Consider the following 24381-nt stretch of genomic DNA (forward strand, 5'->3'; position numbering starts at 1 on the left):
TCTGACCCAGTGCCTCATGGGAACAGGGCAGACCAAACTACTAAGCCAATTCTTCACCGGAAAGGAGACAAGCTTCCGGGGACCGGTTTCTGGCATTTCAGCCGTCGTCGGCCCGGCGTGCTTGAATCCTGGTGGTGCAGTGAGCAAGGGACTCATGCCTGAGTATACCCTGCCACACCTGTAGTGGCCAAAAACGATTCAAAATAGGGGGTGGTGATGAACAGAGTGTCTGAATTAAGCAGACCACTCTTACCCAGTCAAGAGATCAGGGCTGAATCCAACACCGTTATTTAGCTCACTGCATCACCCCAGCTCAGAACCTGGCTATATGCAAATTAGTCTAACCCAGTGCCCCATGGGAACAGGGCAGACCAAACTACCAAGCCAATTCTTCACCGGAAAGGAGACAAGCTTCCGGGGACCGGTTTCTGGCATTTCAGCCGTCGTCGGCCCGGCTTGCTTGAATCCTGGTGGTGCAGTGAGCAAGGGACTCATGTCTGAGTATACCCTGCCACACCTGTAGTGGCCAAAAACGATTCAAAATAGGGGGTGGTGATGAACAGAGTGTCTGAATTAAGCAGACCACTCTTACCCAGTCAAGAGATCAGGGCTGAATCCATCACCGTTATTTAGCTCACTGCATCACCCCAGCTCAGAACCTGGCTATATGCAAATTAGTCTGACCCAGTGCCTCATAGGAACAGGGCAGACCAAACTACCAAGTCAATTCTTCACCGGAAAGGAGACAAGCTTCCGGGGACTGGTTTCTGGCATTTCAGCCGTCGTCGGCCCGGCTTGCTTGAATCCTGGTGGTGCAGTGAGCAAGGGACTCATGTCTGAGTATACCCTGCCACACCTGTAGTGGCCAAAAACGATTCAAAATAGGGGGTGGTGATGAACAGAGTGTCTGAATTAAGCAGACCACTCTTACCCAGTCAAGAGATCAGGGCTGAATCCATCACCGTTATTTAGCTCACTGCATCACCCCAGCTCAGAACCTGGCTATATGCAAATTAGTCTGACCCAGTGCCTCATGGGAACAGGGCAGACCAAACTACCAAGCCAATTCTTCACCGTAAAGGAGACAAGCTTCCGGGGACCGGTTTCTGGCATTTCAGCCGTCGTCGGCCCGGCTTGCTTGAATCCTGGTGGTTCAGTGAGCAAGGGACTCATGTCTGAGTATACCCTGCCACACCTGTAGTGGCCAAAAACGATTCAAAATAGGGGGTGGTGATGAACAGAGTGTCTGAATTAAGCAGACCACTCTTACCCAGTCAAGAGATCAGGGCTGAATCCATCACGGTTATTTAGCTCACTGCATCACCCCAGCTCAGAACCTGGCTATATGCAAATTAGTTTGACCCAGTGCCTCATGGGAACAGGGCAGACCAAACTACCAAGCCAATTCTTCACCGGAAAGGAGACAAGCTTTCGGGGACCGGTTTCTGGCATTTCAGCCGTCGTCGGCTCGGCTTGCTTGAATCCTGGTGGTGCAGTGAGCAAGGGACTCATGTCTGAGTATACCCTGCCACACCTGTAGTGGCCAAAAACGATTCAAAATAGGGGGTGGTGATGAACAGAGTGTCTGAATTAAGCAGACCACTCTTACCCAGTCAAGAGATCAGGGCTGAATCCATCACCGTTATTTAGCTCACTGCATCACCTCAGCTCAGAACCTGGCTATATGCAAATTAGTCTGACCCAGTGCCTCATGGGAACAGGGCAGACCAAACTACCAAGCCAATTCTTCACCGGAAAGGAGACAAGCTTCCGGGGACCGGTTTCTGGCATTTCAGCCGTCGTCGGCCCGGCTTGCTTGAATCCTGGTGGTGCAGTGAGCAAGGGACTCATGTCTGAGTATACCCTGCCACACCTGTAGTGGCCAAAAACGATTCAAAATAGGGGGTGGTGACTAGCCCGTCTGTGCCCATCCGTGTCAGGACGGGGCACGAGGCCGAGGCCCTCCCTCCAACTGCACCACCCAGATTGGTAAGAACGTCCTCCGCTCTGAGAGCACTGCGCCCTACCCCTAAACCGAACTGCTCTCTACCCAACCTACACATAGTCGGAACCCATGTTTGCTCGGAGTGTAAACTATCCACTGACGTCCATAAACCCTACTCAGACCCACCTAGGAGACGCAGGAAATGTAAAATCCCACGTAATAATGTACAGCCAACATACGTATTTTACAGTACTAACTGCAGATCACTCCCCAAGCACAAGCATGAAATTTTTAATCTCCTCACTGAAGAATGCCCTAGTGCTATCTTCCTAACCGAGACTTGGCTACATGACAGCGCTGGCCCCGACGTTGCTATTGCCCTCCCTGACAACTACGCCATTGTCAGACTCGATAGGGAAAAACAGGTTGGGGGCGGGATTGCCATCATTTTCAACAGAGAATACAAATGCACTCTGGAATCCGTTCTAATTCCAGATTGTGAAGCGGGTCTTTTTAAAATCACCTTAAACCCCAATTTCACTATGTCAGGTCTTCTAATCTATCGTCCACCAGGTAACCCCTCTCAATGGGTATCAAACTTCGCAAATCACATTACCCCCTATTATATGTCATCTAGCAATTTCTCTCTGCTAGGTGATCTTAACCTACACCTGGAAGATCCTACCATCCCATCATGCTATAATTTTCTGGAAGATCTAGCTGTAATGAACTTATCTATTATCAACTCCGGCCCCACCCATATTGCTGGCCACTTGTTGGACCCCATAATAACGAACGTCAGTGAACTCACGTACATTGCCACCGTTCCCTCTGGATGGTCCGACCATCACCTCATCAGCTTTAGCATCTCTCTTCCACCCCCCCCCTAGAGTAAAACAAAATACTATTGCTACTAATAGAAGGAACTGGAAGTCAGTCGACATAGGTGCCTTAAATGCGGCACTCAAACAAAACCCTCCTAGCTTAAACCCCAACATGGACCACGTAGCAATTGAGACACAAAATTGGCTAACAAATGCCGCCAACAGCTGTCTGCCTTCTATTCACACCAAAGGGAGTAGGCATCGTCCTCCGGCTCCATGGTTTAACGACAGCCTCAAAACTGAAAAGTCAAGATGCAAAGTATTAGAACGAAAATGGCGTAAAAAGTACGACCCTTATGCAAAAAAATGCTATCATGAAGCCAGAAACAAATATCATACGGCGTGCACAAAGGCAAGAGCTGCCTTCGTCTCAAAAACAATCATCGAAGCAACTAATATGCCCAAAACCCTTTTCTCTAAAGTTAAGGAACTGGCAGGCGCAAATACTGCAGCCGCTGCACCCCCTTTAAGCACTCAACAATGTCAGGCATTAGCTTGCTTTTTTACTGAGAAAATTGACAAAATTATCTCAGACATCAACACCAAAATATCTAACGCTGACCCACCCCTTCCATCTAACCCCTGCCTACCTCAACCCACTGCTGCTGACAAAAACCTGCTGGAATCCTGGCCGAATCTCTCACTGGAGAATCTCAAAGGAATCCTTAAATCTGTCAAATCTGGTTCCCCTAGGGACCCCATCCCTATTAAAATTATAAAACAATTGGATGACCAGTCCCTGAATATCATTGCCAACATTTTAAATTTGTCCCTCGACCTCGCCACTGTCCCGGCCTTATGGAAGCACGCCATGGTGACACCCCTCTTGAAAAAGCCTAATGCAAACCCAGAAACATTGGCCAACTATAGGCCTATATCTCTGCTCCCTGCTTTCTCTAAGTGCCTCGAGAGACACGTACACTCCACGCTAGCCACTTTTGCAGAAGAAAACTGTTTACTCCACCCTTCGCAATCTGGTTTCAGGGCTGGGTTCTCGACGGAGACCGCCCTGTTAGGTGTCACTGAAAATATCCGACAACTCCTTGACCAAGGCCAAACGGTAGCACTTGTGCTACTGGATCTAAGTGCGGCGTTCGATACCATCTCCCACGAAACGCTCCTTAGAGAACTACACACAAATGGCATAAGAGGAAAGGCTCTGGAATGGATTAAATCCTTTCTGGCTAACAGAACCTTTCAGATCGCATCAGCACAGGCCGAGTCAGACTCCCTACCTGCAGCTCATGGAGTGCCACAGGGGTCCATCCTGAGCCCTCTGTTTTTTAATATTTATCTAAAACCATTGGTAGAACTTGTTGAGAAGCTAGGGCTAACGCTCATGAACTACGCCGATGACACCCAAATCATTTTTTCCCTGTCTAACTCTTGTCCCCACTCCCCGTCGCTACTCAAGGAAGGACTACTAAAAATACTGAACTGGATGACAGCAAACCAGTTAAAACTGAACGGGGACAAGACGGAAATTCTGATCTTGGGAAAAGACAAAGAACTCTGGAACCCCGCGCATTGGCCGGAACAGATGGGCATCCTTCCTACCCCGGTGCCCCATGCTCGTAATCTGGGTTTTGTACTAGACAACGCCTTATCCATGGATAAGCAGGCCAGTAAAGTTACTGGATTGTGCCTCACCATAATCAGATGGTTGAGGAAAATCCTGTGGATGTTGCCTTCGTCAACACAGAAGACCGTAGTCAATGCCCTTGTCACATCAAGGCTTGACTACGGCAACATCCTATACTTAGGCGCAAATAAATCTGTCATTGGACGCCTGCAAGTGGCACAAAACGCCGCAGTCAGACTCCTGTGCAAGATTCCCAGGAACGCTGGAGTCTCGAACCACCGCCGGGACCTTCATTGGCTCAGGATAGAGAACAGAGTTCGCTTCAAGGCTTTGAACTACATGTTCAAAATAAAAACTGGAGGAGCCCCAAAATACCTCCAATCCCTTGCTTGCCTCTACACACCAAAGAGAAACCTCCGGTCCCAGACAGCAGCACGGTTCTGTATACCAAGGTTCAAACATGCAAGATCAGGGGGCAGATCCTTTGCCTATCTTGGACCGTCCCTATGGAACTCGCTTCCTCCAAACATTCGGAAGGAAGATAACCACCATAGCTTCAGAAAGCTTGTAAAGACCTGGCTGTATGAACAGTAACCACTCAAATCCCCCCTCCGTTTTTTGTCTTTTCGTTTCTAGCTGTGTCTAGGCGCCGGGAAACCCTTCTTGGGTAGCTGTCGCGCCCTACAAATTGACAAAATAAATAAATAAATAAAAACAGAGTGTTTGAATTAAGCAGACCACTCTTACCCAGTCAAGAGATCAGGGCTGAATCCATCACGGTTATTTAGCTCACTGCATCACCCCAGCTCAGAACCTGGCTATATGCAAAATAGTCTGACCCAGTGCCTCATGGGAACAGGGCAGACCAAACTACCAAGCCAATTCTTCACCGGAAAGGAGACAAGCTTCCGGGGACCGGTTTCTGGCATTTCAGCCGTCGTCGGCCCGGCTTGCTTGAATCCTGGTGGTGCAGTGAGCAAGGGACTCATGTCTGAGTATACCCTGCCACACCTGTAGTGGCCAAAAACGATTCAAAATAGGGGGTGGTGATGAACAGAGTGTCTGAATTAAGCAGACCACTCTTACCCAGTCAAGAGATCAGGGCTGAATCCATCACCGTTATTTAGCTCACTGCATCACCCCAGCTCAGAACCTGGCTATATGCAAATTAGTCTGACCGAGTGCCTCATGGGAACAGGGCAGACCAAACTACCAGGCCAATTCTTCACCGGAAAGGAGACAAGCTTCCGGGGACCGGTTTCTGGCATTTCAGCCGTCGTCGGCCCGGCTTGCTTGAATCCTGGTGGGGCAGTGAGCAAGGGACTCATGTCTGAGTATACCCTGCCACACCTGTAGTGGCCAAAAACGATTCAAAATAGGGGGTGGTGATGAACAGAGTGTCTGAATTAAGCAGACCACTCTTACCCAGTCAAAAGATCAGGGCTGAATCCATCACGGTTATTTAGCTCACTGCATCACCCCAGCTCAGAACCTGGCTATATGCAAAATAGTCTGACCCAGTGCCTCATGGGAACAGGGCAGACGAAACTACCAAGCCAATTCTTCACCGGAAAGGAGACAAGCTTCCGGGGACCGGTTTCTGGCATTTCAGCCGTCGTCGGCTCGGCTTGTTTGAATCCTGGTGGTGCAGTGAGCAAGGGACTCATGTCTGAGTATACCCTGGCACACCTGTAGTGGCCAAAAACGATTCAAAATAGGGGGTGGTGATGAACAGAGTGTCTGAATTAAGCAGACCACTCTTACCCAGTCAAGAGATCAGGGCTGAATCCATCACCGTTATTTAGCTCACTGCATCACCCCAGCTCAGAACCTGGCTATATGCAAATTAGTCTGACCCAGTGCCTCATGGGAACAGGGCAGACCAAACTACCAAGCCAATTCTTCACCGGAAAGGAGACAAGCTTCCGGGGACCGGTTTCTGGCATTTCAGCCGTCGTCGGCCCGGCTTGCTTGAATCCTGGTGGTGCAGTGAGCAAGGGACTCATGTCTGAGTATACCCTGCCACACCTGTAGTGGCCAAAAACGATTCAAAATAGGGGGTGGTGATGAACAGAGTGTCTGAATTAAGCAGACCACTCTTACCCAGTCAAGAGATCAGGGCTGAATCCATCACCGTTATTTAGCTCACTGCATCACCCCAGCTCAGAACCTGGCTATATGCACATTAGTCTGACCCAGTGCCTCATGGGAACAGGGCAGACCAAACTACCAAGCCAATTCTTCACCGGAAAGGAGACAAGCTTCCGGGGACCGGTTTCCGGCATTTCAGCCGTCGTCAGCCCGGCTTGCTTGAATCCTGGTGGTGCAGTGAGCAAGGGACTCATGTCTGAGTATACCCTGACACACCTGTAGCGGCCAAAAATGATTCAAAATAGGGGGTGGTGATGAACAGAGTGTCTGAATTAAGCAGACCACTCTTACCCAGTCAAGAGATCAGGGCTGAATCCATCAACGTTATTTAGCTCACTGCATCACCCCAGCTCAGAACCTGGCTATATGCACATTAGTCTGACCCAGTGCCTCATGGGAACAGGGCAGACCAAACTACCAAGCCAATTCTTCACCAGAAAGGAGACAAGCTTCCGGGGACCGGTTTCTGGCATTTCAGCCGTCGTCGGCCCGGCTTGCTTGAATCCTGGTGGTGCAGTGAGCAAGGGACTCATGTCTGAGTATACCCTGCCACACCTGTAGTGGCCAAAAACGATTCAAAATAGGGGGTGGTGATGAACAGAGTGTCTGAATTAAGCAGACCACTCTTACCCAGTCAAGAGATCAGGGCTGAATCCATCACGGTTATTTAGCTCACTGCATCACCCCAGCTCAGAACCTGGCTATATGCAAAATAGTCTGACCCAGTGCCTCATGGGAACAGGGCAGACCAAACTACCAAGCCAATTCTTCACCGGAAAGGAGACAAGCTTCCGGGAACCGGTTTCTGGCATTTCAGCCGTCGTCGGCCCGGCTTGTTTGAATCCTGGTGGTGCAGTGAGCAAGGGACTCATGTCTGAGTATACCCTGCCACACCTGCAGTGGCCAAAAACGATTCAAAATAGGGGGTGGTGATGAACAGAGTGTCTGAATTAAGCAGAACACTCTTACCCAGTCAAGAGATCAGGGCTGAATCCATCACCGTTATTTAGCTCACTGCATCACCCCAGCTCAGAACCTGGCTATATGCAAATTAGTCTGACCGAGTGCCTCATGGGAACAGGGCAGACCAAACTACCAGGCCAATTCTTCACCGGAAAGGAGACAAGCTTCCGGGGACCGGTTTCTGGCATTTCAGCCGTCGTCGGCCCGGCTTGCTTGAATCCTGCTGGTGCAGTGAGCAAGGGACTCATGTCTGAGTATACCCTGCCACACCTGTAGTGGCCAAAAACGATTCAAAATAGGGGGTGGTGATGAACAGAGTGTCTGAATTAAGCAGACCACTCTTACCCAGTCAAGAGATCAGGGCTGAATCCATCACCGTTATTTAGCTCACTGCATCACCCCAGCTCAGAACCTGGCTATATGCACATTAGTCTGACCCAGTGCCTCATGGGAACAGGGCAGACCAAACTACCAAGCCAATTCTTCACCGGAAAGGAGACAAGCTTCCGGGGACCGGTTTCCGGCATTTCAGCCGTCGTCAGCCCGGCTTGCTTGAATCCTGGTGGTGCAGTGAGCAAGGGACTCATGTCTGAGTATACCCTGACACACCTGTAGCGGCCAAAAATGATTAAAAATAGGGGGTGGTGATGAACAGAGTGTCTGAATTAAGCAGACCACTCTTACACAGTCAAGAGATCAGGGCTGAATCCTTCACTGTTATTTAGCTCACTGCATCACCCCAGCTCAGAACCTGGCTATATGCAAATTAGTCTGACCCAGTGCCTCATGGGAACAGGGCAGACCAAACTACCAAGCCAATTCTTCACCGGAAAGGAGACAAGCTTCCGGGGACCGGTTTCTGGCATTTCAGCCGTCGTTGTCGGCTCACTTGCTTGAATCCTGGTGGTGCAGTGAGCAAGGGACTCATGTCTGAGTATACCCTGCCACACCTGTAATGGCCAAAAACGATTCAAAATAGGGGGTGGTGATGAACGGAGTGTCTGAATTAAGCAGACAACTCTTACCCAGTCAAGAGATCAGGGCTGAATCTATCACCGTTATTTAGCTCACTGCATCACCCCAGCTCAGAACCTGGCTCTATGCAAATTAGTCTGACCCAGTGCCTCATGGGAACTTTGGACTGGGTAAGAGTGGTCTGCTTAATTCAGACACTCTGTTCATCACCACCCTGTTTTCTGAATCATTTTTGTCCACCATAAGCGTGGAAGGGTATACTCAGATGTGAGTCCTTTGCTCATTGCACCATCAGGATTCAAGCAAGGCGGGCCGAAGACGGCTGAAATGCCAGAAATCGGTCCCCGGAAGCTTGTTTCCTTCCCAGTATAAGAATTGGCTTGGTAGTTTGGTCTGCCCTGTTCCCATGATGCACTGGGCCAGTGTCAGACTAATTTACATATAGCCAAGTTATGAGCTGGGATGGTGCAGTGAGCTAAAAAACGGTGATGGATCAAGCCCTGATCTTTGGACTGGGTAAGAGTGGTCTGCTTAATTCAGACACTCTGTTCATCACCACCCTCTTTTCTGAATCATTTTTGTCCACCATAAGCGTGGAAGGGTATACTCAGATGTGAGTCCCTTGCTCATTGCACCATCAGGATTCAAGCAAGCCGGGCCGAAGACGGCTGAAATGCCAGAAACCGGTCCCCGGAAGCTTGTTTCCTTCCCAGTATAAGAATTGGCTTGGTAGTTTGGTCTGCCCTGTTCCCATGATGCACTGGGCCAGGGTCAGACTAATTTGCATATAGCCAAGTTCTGAGCTGGGATGGTGCAGTGAGCTAAAAAACGGTGATGGATCAAGCCCTGATCTTTGGACTGGGTAAGAGTGGTCTGCTTAACCCTTTCGATGCTGATGACGAGCTCAGCTCGTCATCACCCACGGGTGTCGTGTGCTGATGACGAGCTGAGCTCGTCATGGTGCCACTAAAATGGCATTTTCCAGCACAGGGGGGGGAAAAGGCCCAGCAGCCATGTGGTTAATTCAGACACTCTGTTCATCACCACCCTCTTTTCTGAATCATTTTTGTCCACCATAAGCGTGGAAGGGTATACTCAGATGTGAGTCCCTTGCTCATTGCACCATCAGGATTCAAGCAAGCCGGGCCGAAGACGGCTGAAATGCCAGAAACCGGTCCCCGGAAGCTTGTTTCCTTCCCAGTATAAGAATTGGCTTGGTAGTTTGGTCTGCCCTGTTCCCATGATGCACTGGGCCAGGGTCAGACTAATTTGCATATAGCCAAGTTCTGAGCTGGGATGGTGCAGTGAGCTAAAAAACGGTGATGGATCAAGCCCTGATCTTTGGACTGGGTAAGAGTGGTCTGCTTAATTCAGACACTCTGTTCATCACCACCCTCTTTTCTTAAGTTGTACATCGGCAAAACAAATCAGCAAGTGAATACACGCATTACTCAACATCGATCTCGCATTAAGAATAAAGTAACATCTGCCCCGATGGTTAACCATTTTGTGGAGAAACAACATGGGGATAATGATTTCAAGTAGACAGTTTTGTTTACAATAAGCCAGCAACAAAGTTCTGCCGATGTCGAAAAACACTTCTAAAAAAAGAAGCGTACTTAATCTTAAAGTCTCAATGCTCTGTCTGAAATTTCACGACTGTAAATGCAGACTGTGTCAATTTGAACCCCCTTCAGTAGAAATTTACCACAAAGAACCACGTTCAAAGATGGCCGACACACTTGACAGAAAATCTGTATGTATAAATAGACACTAAAAGATGGCCGCCGCACCCAGTAGAAATTTAACACAAAGAACCACGTTCAAAGATGGCCGGCACACTTGACAGAAAATCTGTATGTATAAATAGACACTAAAAGATGGCTGCCGCGCCCAGAGATAGAGTCAGAGAGCCCTAAGAAGCTGTGAAAACAGGTAAGCTGCTGCCAGACCTGCCTACCTTTACCTAAAAACTTAGAGCGTAGACCCGCTTTATCTTAAAATAATATCCTTTTTACAGATAATGGCCCCATGAAAAAGACGCTGACAATTGCGCGTCAATTAACACGAAGTATCCGCGGTTTCCGCGAATCCCCCGCCAGGTATGTACCGTGGTCGGGGCAAGCGCAAACATGACAGAATCAGTTTTTTTTTAAATAGGATTATTTTCCTTAAAACAATACTGCATTGTTTTCAAATTTAGATGTTGGCAAAACCGGTGGCCCAATGTTGTAAGGAATACCTAAAACAGGCTGAATAACCAGGAAATGATTAGTGAGCACTCAACTAAAGAAAGTACAGGTATGCTTATACCAGTGTAATTATGCTAGGAATGCAAAATTTAGTGAAGACACTCAACAAAGAACTTGTTAATTACAGGATAAGAAAAACAACCCCAGAAAAAGAAAATAAAAGGTGCGAGCACACGCAATAAGAGAACTGCCTGTGTAAGAGACACCAAAGGCAGGTACGTCTAAGAAAATCCATTGCCATCTGTTACACTTAGCTGCTAGCCCCTACATAGAGTGACGATACCTCACACTTTCATTGTAGGTAGCAGAATAGAAGGACACCCTTCCCTCATAGAAAAGAAAGCGAATCTGTGGATCGACTGTTGCTGGAAAACAGGTATAACCATAAAGAGCTAAGCATAGATATGCGAAACTATTAGGAAGAGTAGTTAATTAAAACAATGTTGTCTTTATATACATCCTACCGACAAGTTAAGAACAGAGCCCTGATGAGAACCCGAAAATTGACGTGAGAGGGTTTAAAACGCGTCGGCACATTGAGAAGCAATTGACTTGGAAGTCCTTTAGACTAATTAATTCATGTGTGGTCTTATAGAGCGATTTGTTGCTTAGAGTATTTTTTACTTTTTCCCTTGCATTAAGTTGTTATGGATAGTAAATGAACTTGGTGTCAAGATAGGGCACCCCCACAATAATTGATGTCTGTTGATGAAATTGTCTCTATGTGATGAATTCTATCTCTATATATTGTTTAATGTTGTAGAATATATATGTTGTTTTGTACAAATTGTAAATATGTATGTATAGTGTTTTTTCTTAGTTGAAACAATACAGAAACATTTAAAAATAATGAAATAAAATAGGTATGAACAAAGTATACCTTACAAACTCCAATTAATATTGGTTTGTAGTTCTTAAATGTGAGATATGAAAGAAATGTGCAGCTGGTAATTCGTTGTATAAGTATTTAATCATGGTCCATCCAACTGCACGTCCCAGGACCTAACTCGTTATATTAAAAAAGCAGGCCCACTAGTAGCATTTGTCATCACCAGCACTGGCACACCCAGTGCACTTTACTAGGGACTTCATGGTGATACAAATATGCCAAACATGTATATCCAATCAGAATAGCAATTTACATAGGGATCACTTACACTCTGGCACTGGTCAGCAGTGGCAGAGTGTCCAAAGCATCTAAACCAGCAAAAGCGAAATCCAGCACAGCATCAAAAATACAGGAGGTAGAGGCAAAAAGATAGGGGAAAACCACGCCAAAGATGCCAGGTCTAACACGTGTCTCCTCCAGTTGAAAGTGGGGAGAACTACCAACCCTCTTGGGAGTTCTCTTCACTAAGGCGGAAAAACCTGGAAAGACCATCAGCGTTGGTGTGCTTTGTACCAGGGCGGTGTTCCACCGTAAAGTCCATTCCCTGTAGGGAGATGGACCACCTCAACAGTTTTGGGTTCTCACCCCTCATCTGCATTAACCATCTGAGGGGCCTGTGGTCGGTCTGAACACGGAAGTGAGTCCCAAACAGGTAGGGCCTCAGCTTCTTCAGAGCCCAGACCACAGCAAATGCCTCTCTCTCAATCGCACTCCACCTCTGTTCCCTGGGGAGTAGCCTCCTACTAAGGAAAGCTACCGGCTGGTCTCCTTCCTCCTCAGTGATTTGTGAGAGTACTGCTCCCACACCATGCTCTGAAGCGTCTGTCTGTACTATGAACTCACTGGAAAAGTCAGGTGCCTTGAGCACCAGCGCTGTGCACATGGCAGTCTTCAGGGCATCAAAAGCAGTTTGTCAGGCTTCGGTCCAGTCCACTCTTTTGGGCAACTTCTTAGAAGTGAGTTCTGTCAAGGGAGCGACAATGGTGCCATATCCCTTGACAAACTGTCTGTAATACCCGGTGAGTCCGAAAAAGGCCCTCACCTCTGTCTGTGTCTTGGGGGGCTCCCAAGCCAGAATGGTATCAATCTTTGCCTGTAGGGGCGCCACCTGGCCGCTCCCCACCTGGTGTCCCAAATACACCACAGATCCCTGCCCTATCTGGCACTTGCTGGCCTTGATAGTGAGGTCTGCCCTTTGCAGAGCCTTCAACACTTCACAGAGGTGTTGCAAGTGTTCCTCCCACGTGGAGCTGAACACAGCAATGTCATCCAGGTATGCGGCGCTGAATTCCTCCAGCCCGGACAGTACCTGGTTAACCAGTCTCTGGAACGTGGCAGGGGCATTCTTCAACCCAAATGCTGACCTCTCTTTGGCCCCATCAGTTAAGGCAATCTGCCAGTACCCAGAAGTCAAATCAAATGTACTGAGGTACTGGGCAGCTCCCAACCGATCCACGAGCTCATCAGCTCTGGGGATGGGATGTGCGTCAGTCATCGTGACCGCATTGAGCCCACGGTAGTCCACGTAAAACCTGAGTTCTGGAGTGGCACCTGGCACAGCAGCTTTTGGTACCAAGACCACTGGGCTAGCCCAGGGGCTGCTGGAGGGCTCAATCACCCCTAGCGCCAACATCTTGGAAACCTCTTCCTTGATGCTGGCCCTGACCTTGTCAGCTACCCTATAAAATGTTTGCTTCACAGGCAGACTGTCTCCAGTGTCCACATCATGGACGCACCAGTTGGTGACTCCTGGGGTCAGGGAGAACAGGAAGGAGAACTGACCCAACACTTGGCGACAGTCCCTCTGCTGCTCTGGGGTCAGGGTGGGCGAGAGGACCACACCATCCACTGACCCATCTTGCTCCTTAACTGTCAGGGAGAGGATCACTATCCTCTTCCATTCCTGCATCTGTAGCCATGAGCATGGTTACTTCAGACCTCTCAAAGTGTGGTTTGAGTCGGTTCACATGCAAGACTCTCAGGGGCTGCCTGGGAGTCTTCAGGTTAACCAGGTAGGTTACCTCACTCTTCCGTTCCACCACCTCATATGGCCCAGTCCACTTGTCTTGGAGCGCACAAGGCTCCACTGGCGCCATCACCCACACTTTCTGCCCAGGTTGAAATTCGACCAGCGTGGTATTCTGGTCGTACCATCTTTTCATTTCTTCCTGGCTTGCTTCCAGGTTTGCCTGAGCAGGCTTTCTGAAGCGTTGTGTCTGGTTGCGGATGGCCAGCACATAGCTGAACACATCCTGGGGTTGTTTTTCCACTGAACTTTTCCCAACCCTCCTTCATCAGTGAGAGAGGTCCTCTAACAGGGTGGCCATACAGGAGCTCAAAGGGACTGAACCCTAAGGACTTCTGAGGCACCTCGCTGTAGGCAAAAAAACAGTCATGGTAACAAGACGTCCCACTTCCGTTTCATGGGCTCCGCTAGGCCCATAATCATACCTTTTAGGGTCCGGTTGAACCTTTCAACCAACCCATTTCCTTGAGGGTGGTAAGGAGTGGTGAACTTATAAGTTACCCCACACTCCTCCCACAGAGACTTCATGTACTTAGAGATGAAGTTGGTACCCCTGTGGGAGACCACCTCTCTGGGGAACCCCACACAGGAAAAGATCCCCATTAATGAACGGCCCACCATGGGTGCTGTGATTGTCCAGAGAGGGACTGCTTGTGGGTACTGGGTGGCATGGTCCACCAAGACCAGGATGAACCTGTTGCCTAAGGCTGTCTTGGGGTCCAGGGGCCCTACTATGTCTATGCCAACCCGCTCAAAAGGGGTGCTCACCACTGGGAAGGGTTGAAGGGGTGCCTTCAACTTCATTCCAGTCTTGCCACTGGCTTGACAGGTTTGGCAAGATCTGCAAAAGGAACCAACGTGCTTTCTCATCTGGGGCCAGTGGAAGTGGGTGACAAGCCAGTTCAGGGTCTTGTCTTGCCCCAGATGTCCTGCAAGAGGCACGTCATGAGCCTGACCCATTAGGAAGTTTCTGAAGCGCTCGGGTACCACCAGCACACGGGCTGCACTGGGCTCAGCAAACTTAGGCTTGCTATATAGTAGGTCATCTTCCCAGTAGATAAAGTGATCTCTGGACGCTCCACCTGCTGCCTGATTTGCCGCCTGTTGCCGCAGACCAATGAGGGAAGGGCATTCTTTCTGCGCCCGGGAGAATTCCTCCCTGGAGGGACCACCCTCTTGCTGCCAATGGGTCAGCTCAGGTAGGTCGCCCAGTTCGGCCACCTGTTCCCCTGTAGGTTCCAGGGCATCCCCCTCAGGTTCTGCTCCTTCCTGGACCGTGGGAACTGCTGGGGCGGGTTTCCCTCGCCCCCTGCCCCTTCCTCTCCTGGCAGGTCTCTGGGCCTACTGTTTCAGGCTCCAGCTCCACTGAGTCACCCTTACTAGCTGCCATAGCACGCCTGGTCACACAGATCCACGCAGGCAAACCCAACATCTCCAAATGAGTTCTGTGTTCTACATCCTTCCATGGAGAACTCTCCAGGTCGTTACCTAACAGACAGTCTACAGGCAAGGCATCACTGACAACTACTTCCAAAAGACCAGAGACTCCCCCCCATTCAAAGGGAACACGCGCCAGCTTGCAGAGGCGCACTGAGCTGTCAGCTTCCACTACAGGGCGGAGTACATCAGGGATGATTTGCTCTTCAGACACCCACTGACACCTCACGGATGTCACGCTGGCTCCTGTGTCTCTCAGAGCCTCAAACTCCCTCCCATTGAAGGTCACCTTCTGCCCGTACTTCTTAGTGTTAGAGGGCAGTAAGGTTTCCTGGACCATCTCTTAGTCTCCTAGAGAGACAAGGGTCATAACTGCTAGCTCCCCCCAGTCACTAGAAACCAAATCCCCACCCAAAGCTACACTAGCTAACGCTGAGGCGGTAGCGCCAGTGGGTGCTAGCTTCTTCTTGGGATAGTTTGGAGCGATGTGGCCCACCTCATTGCAGTGATAGCAGGTAGGGGGACCCTGGTTATTTCTTCTGTCTCTATTGTCCTGCCTGCCCTTAGGGGGCCATGGCTGTTTAGGTTTGGGGGGTTGGGATTCCTTTCCCTGGGAACTATTTTGGGGCCCTTGTGAGAACTCATTTTGGTTACCCTTGTCCTCCCCACTCTTATGCTGGGGACCCTGCCCTCCTTTGGCTGTGGTACCCACAATTCCTCTGTGGACCCTGGTACTGGTCCAGCGGTCCGCCTCCTTAGCAAGCTCAATGGGGTCTGTCAGTTTGCTGTCTAAAAGATGCTGGCGCAGCTCTGGAACACACAAACTACTCAAGTGCTCCCAACTGATTAAATGCGACAACTCCTTAAAATCAGTTACTTTACTGCCCTTCATCCAACCATCCAGTGCACGTGAGTACTGATTCACACATTCCATCCAAGTCTCAGACTCTCTCTTCTTAGAGTTTCTAAACTGCAGTCTATACTGCTCTGGAGTAAGGCCATACCTGAGGCATAAGGCCTCCTTCATATTGGGGTAGGTCATGGTACCTGCCATCTCTAAGGGCTCTAGAGCACTCCTCCCAGAAGCCTCAAAATGTTTCCACAGTCCCGCCCCCCGATGCTGTTCAGGCACACCATTCATCCTCAATGCAATCTCATCCGAAGTGAACCAGGCAAAAATATCCTCACTCCTATGATAATTCTGCACCTGGTCTTTGGGAATATATACTTTACCCCCGTGCACTTGCTGCGCGCTGCCACCATTTGAACTGGCATCCATCTCCTTGGCTTTAAGATCCAGTTCTCTCATGCTCAACTCATGAGCCAAAAGCAATTCTACCGCAACTTCGATCACTTGCGGAGTTCCGCAAGGGTCTGCTCTGTCACCCCTATTGTTCAATATATATCTGCAGCCTTTGATTCTAATGCTTAATCAAATGGACTGTCAGGTATATAACTACGCGGATGACACCCAGATTATCATCCAATTGGATGATAGCCAGAATGCTTTTGCTAGATTGCAAAACATTCTGAGAAGTACAGCTAACTGGATGTCCGGGAACTCCCTAAAAATCAATCCGGACAAAACCGAGGTGTTGCCAATTACCATCACGGGAAACCCTTGGAGTGATCGTTTCTGGCCTGGGGAGTTGGGCATGCCTCCGGAACCGGCGGCTGTGGTCAAGAGCCTGGGTATCCAGGTAGACAGTAAGCTGTCCATGAAAAAGCAAGTTACAGCTGTGGTGGGCAGTTGTGTCGGCCTCCTCCGACAACTTAGGAAAGTCTCCTCGTTGCTTTCTTTTTCCACTTTGAGGAGTGCGGTCTCTGCGATGATTCTAGCCAGGTTGGACTATGGCAACTCGTTGTACATAGGACTACCACAAAAACTTCTAAATAGAATGCAGACTGTCATGAATGACGCCGCCAGACTCATTTTTAAAAAGCCGAGGAATACCCACGCATCCCCCCTCCTGCGGGAATTACATTGGTTGCCAGTTAAACAGAGGCTAATGTTTAGGGGCTCTGCATTGTTCACAAAGCCCTTTATGGCAGGGCACCTACCTATTTGAAATCACGCTTGAGACTCTACAAACCAGGGAGGGTGCTCAGATCTGCTGAATCCATCTTTCTTGTTCAGCCACGCTGTAGATTGACCACAGTGGGTGGGCGTGCTTTTTCATACACACTGCCAGCTATGTGGAACAAATTGCCGCTGGAACTTCGGAATGAGACTAATTTAATGTCCTTCCGTAAGAAATTAAAAACTGTGCTTTTCCAGCAAGCGTGGGGTGGCCTTTAAATTGCAACCAGGTGTATCCTATGTATTGCCTAGCGGACCCTGACAAAGCGCTTAGAGACCTCTGGGTTATAGTGTGCTATATAAATCAAATAAATAAATAAAATAAATAAATACTTTTCTTCTATGGCGCGGGCACTTTTGCTCTCCTCCGCCACCTTTTCTCTCTCTTTATCCATTTCCAATTGCTTCATTTTCATTTTCAGAACTTCCAACTCATATTCTCTTATTCTCTGATTTTCTTGTAACTCTTCTGGGCTGAGGCCCCTGCTGGAATGGTTGCTGCCAGCTCCTGAGCCTACTCTGCCCACTGACAGATCTGTGACTTGAAAACCATTCTCTCCATTCACATCATCATTTCCCTCTTGTGCCTCCCAATGGGCCTTCAAGATTCTCTGCAGCTCCTCCTTTCTGTAGGCGCTCTTTATGGGGCACTCAAACTCAAGGCAGAATTTCCTAAGGTGCTCAACTTTGTATGAATACAAATCTCCTATGGCAAACTCCAATTCTACTTCTGCCCCCTCACTGAGTGCCTTTCCTTTCGCAGACATGATGCTTTGAAGAGTTACTCAAAAATAGAATCAAAAAATCAAAAACCAGTAGTATGCGGTGGCGCAGTGGTCTGCACTCACTAGTGATGTACACCAATTACTGTGGGTCTAGTACAAATACAAGTTCAAATCCTGCCGCCTGACCACCAATGTTAGAACTGGGGGTCTCTAGTTGGCAGGGGTAGGTACCACTGTCCAAATAGGGACCCTTGCTTCTAGTCAGGGTAAGGAGGAAACCCTCTGAGATAACCCCTGCTCACCCTCTAGGTAGCTTGGCATGAGCAGTCTAGGCTAACCAGGAGGCAATGTGTAAAGTATTGGTTCCAACACTCACAGTAACACTGTGAAAACACCACAAACTGATTCCATGACAGTTTAGGAAAATAAAGGTATTTATTCTAAACTACACAAGACCAAAAAAACAAAAATCCAACATACACAGTTCAAGAATATGGTTTCAAAAGAGTTCTTAAGGTTGTAATCAAAGTTCTTTAAGTTGCAATAAAATAATCCACAGATGCGTGAAAAGTTCACAGTTGCGTGACGTTTCAGACACAGTACCTTTAGTTGCGACAAAGTTCCAAAGGCAGAAGCTGGTGCGGTGGAAAACAAGCGATGCGTTGCTCCTGAGACCCTGGGGAGGCGATGCGACAGCCCCGCTGCAGCAGCGGGCGTGTTGCGACGAATCCGGTCTGTATGGGGAGGAAGGCCACTTGTATGGATTCCGGTGCGTAGGTTCCATAGGAAGTTTGTTCTCGCAAAGGCACGATGCGACGATCTTGTAGGGGCTGCGACGATCTCCGGGGCGACGATGCGCGGTCCAGCGGGGATCCTCTCTCTCGCAGCTCCTCGATGCGATGGTTCTGCGACGATGCTCGCAGCGACGTGATGCGGTCCACAGGCAAGCGGTGCGGCGATCTCAGCCAGCGACGACAGGCTCTGCGACGACACTCGCAGCAATGTTCGGCTTCCCGCACCGATCGGGTGCGTCCCACAAATGAAGGATGCGACGGCTCTGGCAGCGGATTCAGGCGCTGTGACGATCTCGACCTTCGTAGCGGCGGGAAACTTCTCGCACTGACGGGGATGCGCTCCGCAAGCGAGCGATGCAACACTTTTCAATTGCAAAAGTCTCTCAAGCTCAGGTTCAAGCTTCCCAGCACAGGTACAACTTCCAGAGGCCCCACAACTGGATCAAGCACTCTAGGAAGGACAGAACTCTCTCAGCAGAGTTCAGGGAAACTGGGGGATGAAGTCCTTTTGTTCCTGGGACTTCAGAACAGGGAGCCAGCTCTTCTCAGGCCCTTGGAGATTCCTTCAAGACAGGGGGATACAGCACACAGCAAAGTCCGTCCCCTCTCCTTGGCAGCAAAGCAACAGGTCAGTCCAGCAGAGCAACAGCAGGACAGGCTTCCTTCTTCAGATTCAGCTTTCTCCTTGGCAGAGGTTCCTTCTTGATTCCAGGATGATCTAATTTTCTGTTGTCAGGGGTCCTGTACTTATACCCCTAAAAGTCTTTGTTCTCTTTGTGCATGTGGGCCCTGAGCCCGGTCTGAACCAGTTCTGGGTGTCTCCTGAGTACTTTGTTTTCCTGGCTGCTCCTTTCCTTTCAGAGTGAGGGGCAGGGTCGTCAGCCGCCCAGCAGGAGGTGGAGCCAGCATTGTGGAAGGCAGGCACAGCCCTATTCAGGCCCAGGTGCTATCTCCTCCCACCACTCCAGTTGCAAATGCAGTCATTCAGCCTAGGGCTGACTCAGCCAGCCTCCTGGGGAATCCCCAGCCCCCGTCACTCTCAAACCAGACAGTCAATACACAAACAGGCCATGGCACACAGAAGGGTCAGACAAGAGAGCAGCAACTTTCTAAAAGTGCTGTTCTCAAACACAGGATTTAAAAACAACCTTTCCTAAAAGATGTGTTATTAAATTCTGAGTTCAGGGATACTAGATACTTATGTCCTATCTTGTTCCTATGGGAAGAAATGCTGGAAGCCACTGTAGCCAGCATCCCCCATGTTAATCTATGGAGCAAGATAGCCTTACAATAGTGAAAAACGAAAATGGTTGTAATTCACTACCAGAGCATGTCACCTGCACTAGTACATGCTCCACCTTTCACATACACTGCACCCTTGCCCAGGGGGGTACCTTGGGCCTTCCATATTGGTGACTGATGTGCACGAAAAGGGAGGGTATAGGCCTGGTCAGTGGGGACACTGACCAGGAGGACATGGCAGTTTCTAAACTGCCCATAGGCACTGCAGTGGCAGGCCTCATTCACCATTTTAGAGCTACTCCTGTGGGTGGCACAATCAGTGCTGCAGGCCCTCTAGTAGCATTTGTCATCACCAGCCCTGGCACACCCAGTGCACTTTACTAGGGACTTCATGGTGATACAAATATGCCAAACATCTATATCCAATCAGAATAGCAATTTACATAGGGAGCACTTACATTCTGGCACTGGTCAGCAGTGGCAGAGTGTCCAAAGCATCTAAACCAGCAAAAACGAAATCCAGCACAGCATGAAAAATACAGGAGGTAGAGACAAAAAGATAGGGGAAAACCACGCCAAAGTTGCCAGGTCTAACAATTACACAGTAAGGCGCTACAGAAAACCAAGGCCCCGGGGAGCTCCCTGGGAACCTTGTCATGCTGCCATCATCACGACCCCTAGTTGTGGTGGTCACTGCCCCAGGAGAAGAGTGCCTTTGACCACCGCAACAGGCAATGTGACGACCGGAGTCCGATCGGCGCTGACAGGAGGGTGGTGAGTGTCCTGTGCCTCCTCCGCCTATGAGGCACCAAGGACGGCCCAAAAGCTGACCGACCGCACTGGCACGAAGTGGTGCCCAGCACATACAGTGAGCGTGAGAAGTCTTTCACCCGCCAGCCTGGTGCGCACCCAGCCAGCAAGAGAGATAACCAAGGCTGCTTTCCTTTGGTGTGAAGCCTGTGCATGAATGAGCCGGGATGTGGAGAAGCACAGGCCACACTGACCATGCTCAAAGCACCACCCCCAGCAAGCTGTGAGAAGCACAGCCCATGTGCGATGCCCTGACTGTGCTCCAATACATTTTGCAGGCAACCAGTACAGTCCAGAGGTAGGCGTGCAGCCATAGACTCTAATTGCCAGTAGGCACTTGAATCCAGCGCCGGATGCCGCCACTGATCAGCCCCATGCACCAAAGGTCATTAGGAAGGAGTGAGCAACCGAGCAGCCTCTGACAAGCACCAGCCAGGCTGACACCTCCTGCCGCGGCCCACGAGAGTGAGTACAGAGACAATCTTGAACACCAACATAGTAGACGGTGGGACTCCCTACCTGCCCAAGAGCTTCTGCGCCCCGTTCAACCTCCGGACCACATCACATTCTGCCACCGGACAAGTGGCTGCAGCACCACCTGGCGGCCACAGTGCCCCATTGCACCTGAGAGCAAACAGACCTGGAACACGCACTAGCTGGTGGTAGGAGGAGTGGGACATCCAGTGTTTTTTTAGCTCCCACTGCATTGCCGCCTAGCGACCACGAGTGATACCGCAGCTATACCAACCAGGCACAGGAGGAAGAAAGAGCCTGCAGGACGAAACCAATAGCAGGAGAACCTCATGATGCCAGGGAGAGCCATGCCCATGCACCCACAGGTCCGCTGCGACCAGTAAATCCCCAGCCTAGGGACAAGGTGGAAAAAGGCTAAGCTATAAAAAATGCCTCAGACCCACACAAGGGGAGAGTGCAGCTCACTCAACCTTAGCACCAAGTGCACCACACAGTATTCTCAGCTCCTGCACTGTGGCCACGGACGGTCACTGCACTGGCTCCCCCAACACCCACAACCTGCGACAATCAGGGAAAGCCATTGCGACAACCGCAGCACCACCTTGTGGCTACCCAGACACCACGCGCGGAGGAACAGATGCACTGACTGGCCAGAGCTGTTAGTCAGTGATACCCCGCGACTGTCAGCCCAGCAGCACTATAGACTGGAGGGGAGGCCCTGACACCCCACTACCCTGCCAGAAGCGGCAGGATCAGCAAAAAGAGTTTGCAAAGGGAGCCAAGCAGGAGGACCCAAACAAGCACATCCAACGAGCTGCCCAGCATACTAGCTGCCCTCCGCGACCGATGGCTGCAGACCTGCCACAAGCATAGCTGCACTTCACCCTACTGACCAGCAGTACTGGAGCGCAGCATCCGGCTAACCAACCGGCAACAGCAGTCAACAGATCGAAGCGAGCACACCGCCTTCACCTGGAAGACGGCCTACTCACACCCAGTGGCTGAGACAAACTGCACCTGGCACAGCAAGACACGCCCTCAGAGAAGAATGCTCATAGAGTGTCCCTCTGCACCCTGCAAGTGAGAACAGACAGAACGCCCTTTGAAGACAGCGAAGTCTCCAGGTAGCTACCACACCCAAGAGGCCAAAGGTGCCCCCAGCTGCACCAGAGGAAACCAGCATCTGAGAAGCAAAAGTGCTGCCTGCCACTTCTGCAAGTACAAGGAGAGACTGCCAAACCCCACAAAGAGCCGCAAGAAGCTCAGAGCTACGCACGGACAGCCACCACCAACAAGAACGGACGAAAAGCTAAGGCACCAATATTTCAAGGGAAGCTGCCCCCAGCAATAGCGCAAGAAAGACTGGTGCAGAGTGCGCACCACACACATGGCTGCCCAAAGCCACCACCAGTGAAGAGGTCGCATCAGCTGCCCATACCGGTGAACTGGCTAACCACCAACCGCACCACAGGCACCCCAAGTGCCAGAAGAGGGTGTCCAAGAAGATGACAGAGCACGCAAAGAACACGCAAAGTCAGAGGCACGCAGAAGACTGCCCCAGTGAGCCTGACTGCACAGACAAGCACCCAGGAGACATCTCTACAAAGAAGCACTGCTGAACGCAAGTAGGAGAGCACCCACGTCTCCACCGCCACAGCAAAGACCACACACTGTGTCCTCCCTCACACTGCCTCAAGACGGAGTCGGCCGTGACCCAAGATAGGCAAGAGATGAGTCGCACACCCCACGTGGCAGGCCGCCACATCTACACGCGCTCCAACAACCAGCGACTAGACGTCACGTCTCCCAGCAAGCAAGGATTGCGCCAGATTGGAGACAGAAGCCGGCACCATGACAGCGCCGCCTCGAGGTCCATGTGCAATGCCTTCGAGGAAAAGAAGAGAGTGAAAGCCTTGTCACCCCGAAAAATGGATTAATACAGGTGGGCTGAATAAACCAACAAAGGAGAAGACCAAGAACTCGCAGGAAGCCAAGAGGACAACCTGACACACTAGATAGCCACCAAGGCAGACCGACGTCCCAATGTACAGCCTCAGGGATGAACCGAACATAAGCCGCAGCAAGCACAGACCACGTCTCATCCCAACGCTTCCCCAAGTGACCATCCATCCCCAAACGTCAGCAGTCTAAGTCAGGAGGCATCCCTGCTCCTGTCCGCAGATGCCACGGGTGAAGACCAGCTCGGAGTGCCCGCCCTCACACCGCCTCAAGATGGAGTTGACAGTGGCCCCAAAACAGGCAAGAGAGGAACCGTACACACTACGTGTCAAGCCGCCACTGAAGATGAACCTCAACAAAGCAGAGACACCTGGCTGCTAAGCCCCTCCTGACATCCAAATGCTCCCAGCAAGTCACCACCACCTGTCATTCCAACTCACCACATGGCTGGCAACCGCCATCATGAGCCATCAGCACATGCGTCAAACACCACTCCCCGAGTACCGATGGACTGGAGTCTGACAGGTTGCCACCCCAGTTGACTAAAAGAAAGCAGAAGCCACCTGTGAACCTGGCCTACACCGGAACCGTGGCAGCGAGTGCAAGTCTTGGCCAAGACTCATCCACCCGTGAGAGTTGTACGTGTGACTAAGTAACAGCTCCTCAGTGGTCCTTCAGCTGCCCCAGAGGGCACACAAGTGGCCCCCAGTGCAGCCCTCCTACAGTCCCGTAGCAACCCCGATAATGGACCTCCTCATGCAGGAGAGCGAGAAGAAACATTCACCCACCAACAGGTTACCGGTCACAGCCAATCAGTTTGTTAGACCTGACATCATTGGCTTGAGTCTCTCCTCCATTTTTTTCTGTTTGCCTCCACTGTTTACGATGTTTTTGCTGGTATAATGCTTTGGGCACTGTGCCACTGCTGATCAGTGCCACAGTGCAAGTGCTCCCTATGTAAAATTGCTGTATTGATTGAATTCCATGTTTGGCTTATTTGGTTTACTGTCAGTCCCTAGTCTAGTGCACCAGGAGTGCCAGGGCTTGTTAATACAAATGCTGCTAGTGGGCCTGCAGCACATGTTGTGCCACCCACAAGAGCGGTCTAGTAAAAGTATGTCTCCAGGTCTGCCATTGCCAGACCTACGTGCAGTCTGGTACTGTCACGCTGACTGCGCAAGTACACCTACTTG

General features: G+C 50.3%; 1 pseudogene; it reads right to left on the reverse strand.

Moving 5' to 3' along the window:
- The window catches only part of LOC147718657 (homeobox protein Nkx-2.4 pseudogene), a 32143-nt pseudogene extending 8494 nt beyond the window's left edge, over positions 1–23649 (reverse strand).
- Positions 23650–24381: the final 732 nt, after the last annotated feature.

The sequence above is a fragment of the Lissotriton vulgaris genome, chromosome 4_1 (genome assembly GCF_964263255.1).
Source record: "Lissotriton vulgaris chromosome 4_1, aLisVul1.2, whole genome shotgun sequence".
NCBI lineage: Eukaryota > Metazoa > Chordata > Amphibia > Caudata > Salamandridae > Lissotriton > Lissotriton vulgaris.